Here is a 6,182-nt window from a genome sequence, read left to right as displayed (position 1 = left end):
TTACAGTCTATGGACATGATACATGAGGAGTGAACCTGCAAAATAAAACAGGAAACAGGCTTAACACCACACATATCTATACAATCAATATGTTTCGGATTAAATTGCTTACAAGAGCACAAAGTTATTTACAGATCTAGCCTCTTCATTTTGCTTTCAAAGTGCACCAGATTGTTGTATTTTACTTTAAAATACGATTCCAGGGAAGCATGCCACCAGACCCCCGTAGAGGGTCCGAGTTCCACCTACCATAGCCTCACAAAATCCTGTGGGAAACACTGGCTCCTTAAGCAACCTGCACACAGTGGTGGTACAGAAAAAGTCACTTATAGATGGCGAAAAAGTTTCTTAGAGTTTACGAGGTGCACCTGAATGTACTATGAGATTATGAGGCGCAACTAAATGCACCTTGAGGTCCCGTTGGTGTCCACATGCTTTACCATTCGTTGTTTGTTTACATAACTCACGGGGAAGGCAAAATGTTCCCACACCGGTGACTTCAGGGAAGCAGGTGGATTATCCAGTTCTGTTGTTTCTGGCCAGTAAGTTACGCTGTGTCTATGTGTGTTGTTTTTCATATAGTTTTGGTACTTTTGTTGCTGTGCATAACACATAATTCGTTAGTGGAAACAAAGCCATTATCACAATATAAATTTGTCTTTATCATATTAAAATTTATACCGGTATAATCGTGAACGATAGGATATGGCGCACCCCTAACACAGCCTTTAAGACTGGAAGCTGTACTGAAATTGTTGTTTGAACCTTGATCAGCTCCTTACTACACTAAAACAAAACTGATTAAAACATTTATCTCTTATGTCAACATAGCTATTTATAGAGAATAGAGTTTGGGAAGTTTAAGAAGCAAACAAAGCTCAGGGTTAAGCTGGCAGATAAAGTGTGAAGAGGCTGGCAGTTCACTGTGCTGTGCCGCTCCTAATTATATACAACAAAAACTGCTATCCATCTCTTTCTTTGACAAGGGACAGTGGTCAGAGTCAGGGAGTGGAGTTAAATGTGAGGAAGCAAAAATTGCCTTCATTGCTGGCCTGGCATTACCTATGCAGATCTTTATCAGGAAGGCCAGTGACTCTATTGTGACTGTTTTGCTGGCCTTACAATGGCTTTCTGTGCACCTATGCTACCAGGAGATTGGCTGAAATTATATTCTTTTCATGCTTGGCTAGGCTGCAGCTTAGAAACAAGCTGCTTATGGAAGCCAGGGGAAGATTGCTGATAATAGGAGCTTCACATCCAGTTGACCTTTTTCCTACTCTCTTTTCCTCCTTCGCAATAGCTCAATTGCAGTGACAGGAGAAAAGGAAACAATCTGTTCCATAGAGGACACACAACCTGCACCATCTAAGCCAAGGCCTTGGCACTGAATGGCAAGGTCTTGGCTCCTTGCAACCAATACTGTGATTTTCACGAGGCCTAAAAAGGATTGCCCAGGCTTACTCATTATTTATGTCTGTCAATTTCCACATCTCCTTGCATCTTGTTGCCTACAGCTGGAATTCCAGACCATCAGGTCCTGGACCTGCAGTTGGCCACAAGACAGCAAAATATCCGAAAATCCTCAATTTTATCTGCCCTTTGTACAACATATGAATACAACTTTATAGGAAGAGTTACAAAAATATTGCAATGACTGCAAAGCTGTACACAAAGTCAGGCCTTCATACTCTACTGTTACCTAGATAAATGTAATCCCCCCCCAATATGTTTTTTTGGGGAAAGCATATTCAGACAAAGTTATTGAACAAATCTGCTAAACATTACTGCCAACATTATCCAATCTTACAGTATTTGTAAAACCTTAACTGCCAACGTTTTGTAGGAAAAAGATGGGTAAAATATGGTTAAGGGCTTAGCGACTAAAAGCTTTTGATTAAAAGGTCAGTTCATCCAAGTTACATAAAAAAAACATCCATTAGATTATCCAGAATCATTTGAATGCTACGTTATATTGTAATTTTTTAATTTAGCCTCAAATTGACCTTCATTTTATTGGGGTCAAGGCAAAACAGATACTTCAAAAACTCCAAATAATACCAAAATGATCTGCATGACTAGATAAAACTAGAGTTTGTGGTCAGGGTTAAATGTGACACAGGACAGGAAATCAGTCTGCAGTCAGCCTTTGTACTCTTCCACCACCCAACATTCCCTCCTTTACTTTTCACTGAACTGCATCAGTGCCACATTAATTCCTGCATTAGCACCAAACACTGAACTGAACACAAATTGTAAATGTAGTATAGCTCATACACGCATGAGCCCGTTACATGGACAATATTTCTTCAACCCGATTGATAGATTTTAACTTAACTGTTAACATGGATGCTAAATAAAGTGATTTGATAAGATGTGCGTTTACATGCCCGAAGCATTTAATTAAAATATAACTTTTTTGACTTGCGCAAAGTGGTTCTGCCTGCTGTGAAGTGTCTAATCTGCCGGAAATATAACAAATAAAGAAGTTTTTTTCCCGACTTTTTTCCGATGGTTTAAGGGATTACATTGTTTTGAGGCCTTTCGACCATTGAGGCGTTTCAACAATCCTTAAATCGTTTAAGGTCTCCAACTAAAAAGTTGTATCAGACCGGTTTTGTTCTGTTTTGCTACCGCCATGTTTCTGTCCCTCCCGGAAGCAAGTGGGGCAAACATGCGCATGAAAAAACATATTTATTTCAACTATGCCACCATATCGGACTGGAGGGTTCAATCAGCCATACTACACACAAAGTATGTCTGGCTGGCAGACACACAGCTGACAACCTCTCAGGTGGATGTGGTGTAGGGTTGGGTATGGTTTGGATTTTTACGATCCCGATGCCTAAACCGATTCTTGAAAAACTGAAAAATGACATCAAAGATATAATATGTTAACTAGCGATTACATGCAGTGAATGGTTGATATGGTTTTACGTCTGTTTTGGTGAACCCAGAAGGTGAACTGGGACTCTGTTGCCTACTTGTTGGTTAACGTTAATGATTGGTTAACGAGGGTCGTCTATCGGTCAATAAAAAAACATCTAAATTAGCATCCCTACTCTCAACTCTTGAAAATCCCTCCGATTGGGCGAGTCTCTTCTGATTGAAGTGATTACATGAGGCATTTTTTTTTCTTCTGATTGGACTAATATTCTGATTATTATTGGAATATTAGGGCCAAAGTAAACACAGTAAATGTGACACACAGCTGCCAGTGGTCTCACACTATTCCCCAGATTGGCAGTTAAGTAGCTGTAATGAGCCAAAAAAAACAAAGCAAGGAGCCAGTAAATCCTGGCAAAAAGACTGTCTGTCCAATTTGAATGTAAACAATGAAGGTTTTAAAGTATTACAAAATCAGCTTTGCAAATGTTTTATGGGGAAGGACATGCATCCAAGATTATGGTGAGAAACACTAAAAGTAAACGTACACTTTTTTATTTACAAGAAAATTCCACAGGGTACTTTTAAATTCCAGCAGACGGCAGTCATAACTCACCAGCCAGACTGTCTTGAGTGACAATATTCAACAAGGTGCTAATGTACACTCGTTTACGGCATGTTTTGTATTACGTATTATGTAAGTTTAAAACGGAACACACAGTGTAAACGGTTAGGATTAGGGTTACAAGTAAAGTAGGGCCTTACATATCGTTTACTGTATGAATGTCTACTGTACAGCACAAATGTCCTGTGAAATTGGAGTAAAATGTATTATCTGTTTAGTACAGCAGTATAGACATCAGATAATTGAATACAACACATTATGACAAAATACAATCAAAACAAATAGATAAAAATGACAATTAGCTTGCATGGGGGCTCAGGGGGAAATTAAGGAATTCACTAACTATATGTAATAGGAATTTACGAAACCTTATCATAAAAAAAAAAAAAAAAAAAAATGGCCAAGTAGCCTCGTACTGCAATCTCTGTCACTGTTTACTCCACTGTTGGCCTGGAAAAGAGTGGCGCCATGTTCTTCCCCACAGTATGCACAGAGTCGCCAGCCGACACTGGACTGCACAGGGAGGCTATGGAACCTACAGAAAATACAGTTTTGAAATCATTTTGGTGCGTCTTTTCAAAGGTGCTGGGTGTAAATGCCAGTACCCTCTCCATGACTGAGGGTCTGTCCTACCTTGCATGTCAGCCCCTCTCTCCCATGCCTTTCCTGTCTCTCTTCAAGCTATCACTATATGATAAAGCAGAAACATATTCTTTAAAAAAAACAAAAAACAAAAACATGCATCATAATGTGAATAGAAATAGAATAGAAATTCTGTATAAATCTACAGGTTTATAAAACTAAAGCTGTTTTAAAGTGTCATTACAAGACTAGCAGTGAAGAACTGAACACCTGACTTGACCCAGACACACTGACAACTTCAATTTACATGTGAGTCATTCTGCTGAATAAAATGATTTCGTCTTTAGGCGAGTTAGGAATTTCTATTGAGGTGAAGTCATTAAAAGCAAATTCTTCTTAATTCTTAGACTGGAGCTGTTGCAAAATACTGTTTATAGTATCTGTTAAATCAGGAAAGTTAAGAAAAACAGGGACGTAACTGGTTTGCACAGATCATCAATAACACTGAAAATGTCAGATTTTGGATCCCAATATCTGAATTATGTACCAAAGTAGCTCTCATGCCATTTTGCAGATCAGCACATACACACACGATACCACCAATGCTCAATTTGGGGAGAGCTATGAGATTTTACAAACCCCATAGAGTAAAACATTTCTCAAATAAAATGCCTGGAATCTTGGTTTCTACAACCAAGTAATGCCTTGTTTGACCGCGTGTGCTTTCTAAAGCAACCTCACGATAATGTAGCTTCAACAACAGCTCCCTGTTCCATAAAGAGACAACAAAGACATTGCCGTAAAGACCTGTGTATCATAATAAAATGTTTAGAGACAATTCTCCATGTTTCAGTTCCTGTTTCTATTTTGACTTTGCAAAACATTTCTCATCTTACTCTATCTACGAGGATTTCATACAAACTCCCAAAGAGTTAAACTGATGAAGTCTCACATTTTTCCACCCTTTCCGATAAAAAAAAAAAAAAAACAAGAATAAAAGTGATCCAAGAGATAGCTCTGGCCCTCATGTGGGGGCCGGTGGTTGCAGGGGATATGTATATCTGCAGATAAAGCCTTCTGTTCCGAAACAGTATTTACCAGGCCTTTTTAGATACACATCAGCTGTGAAGCCATGGGTCCAGCCTTCATTATACTGTGTGAATCCTCCCTCATTTAGCAGGGATAGCATCTCCTTTCTTCCACCTCCAAATACCCCTATCCACATTTCCATTCGCTCTGCACAGCTAACAAGCAAGATGTTGCCATTGATGGTGGCAATATAGCTGGAAACAAATGTCTTTGTTCAGTCTTTCTCCGAGACCCCCCCAGTAGTTTTTGACAAACCTCGAAAGAGCCAAGGAATCAAAGGTGCTCAAACAGACGATAGATAGTCAGGTGGGAAGATTTGCAAAAGACCACCGGCCGGTACGGTGACAAGATAAGTAAGACTGACCTTTGAGAAGTTATTGGAGAAGGGAAAGACAATAAGTCGCAAATATATCCGGCAGTGATCTTTTAAAAATGGCATCAGTACACAGCAATCCCAGATTTTAAAGTGTGCAGTCTCATGTGAAAATCAAGACACACCGATATTTGTTCTAAATTATACAATTCACATACAATATTGCATCTGTCTTAAGAAAAGGTCTGTGAAGTTTAGATCTGCAAAATCAAGCTTCTCCTGTGTTCTGACGACACACTTCATCATAAAGTGGTTTCTGTGAGAAAGCCGTAAAGGCGAGAGGTGACCTCTCTCGCAGCGGTAATTAGAGACACTCCGTCCTGAGCTTACCGCCCCGCTGTCGTCCCACCGTGTAACACAACTGCTGAGAAAGAAAAATCCTTTACACCCACATGTGCAGCCACGCATGTTAACTAGCCACAGATGATCACATTCTTCCCTGTGCATGCATGGTTTACATAGTAAAACAGACAAATTCAAATATTTCAACATGCACTTAAGGAGTTTTCTCTTTCCTTAAATTTTAATCTTCAAATAACAATGTCTGAGTCAGGATTTTATGAGGCTACACACATTGATATATTTGCCATTTGGGTCAGAAGACACCCTCTCATTGGCAAGATGCTCCCA

At 39.4% G+C, this 6,182-nt stretch overlaps 1 long non-coding RNA gene across 1 annotated transcript; it reads right to left on the bottom strand.

The window, feature by feature from the left end:
* Positions 1 to 3,422: 3,422 nt before the first annotated feature.
* LOC144522944 (uncharacterized) lies at positions 3,423 to 5,700 on the bottom strand. Its single transcript, XR_013502466.1, has 3 exons — positions 5,544 to 5,700; positions 4,142 to 4,195; positions 3,423 to 4,043 (listed from the first exon to the last, which is right to left on the bottom strand). It is a non-coding gene; the product is annotated as an uncharacterized LOC144522944 (long non-coding RNA).
* Positions 5,701 to 6,182: the final 482 nt, after the last annotated feature.

Source organism: Sander vitreus, chromosome 9 (assembly GCF_031162955.1).
Source record: "Sander vitreus isolate 19-12246 chromosome 9, sanVit1, whole genome shotgun sequence".
Lineage (NCBI taxonomy): Eukaryota > Metazoa > Chordata > Actinopteri > Perciformes > Percidae > Sander > Sander vitreus.
This window is presented reverse-complemented; position numbering and strand designations above follow the sequence as displayed.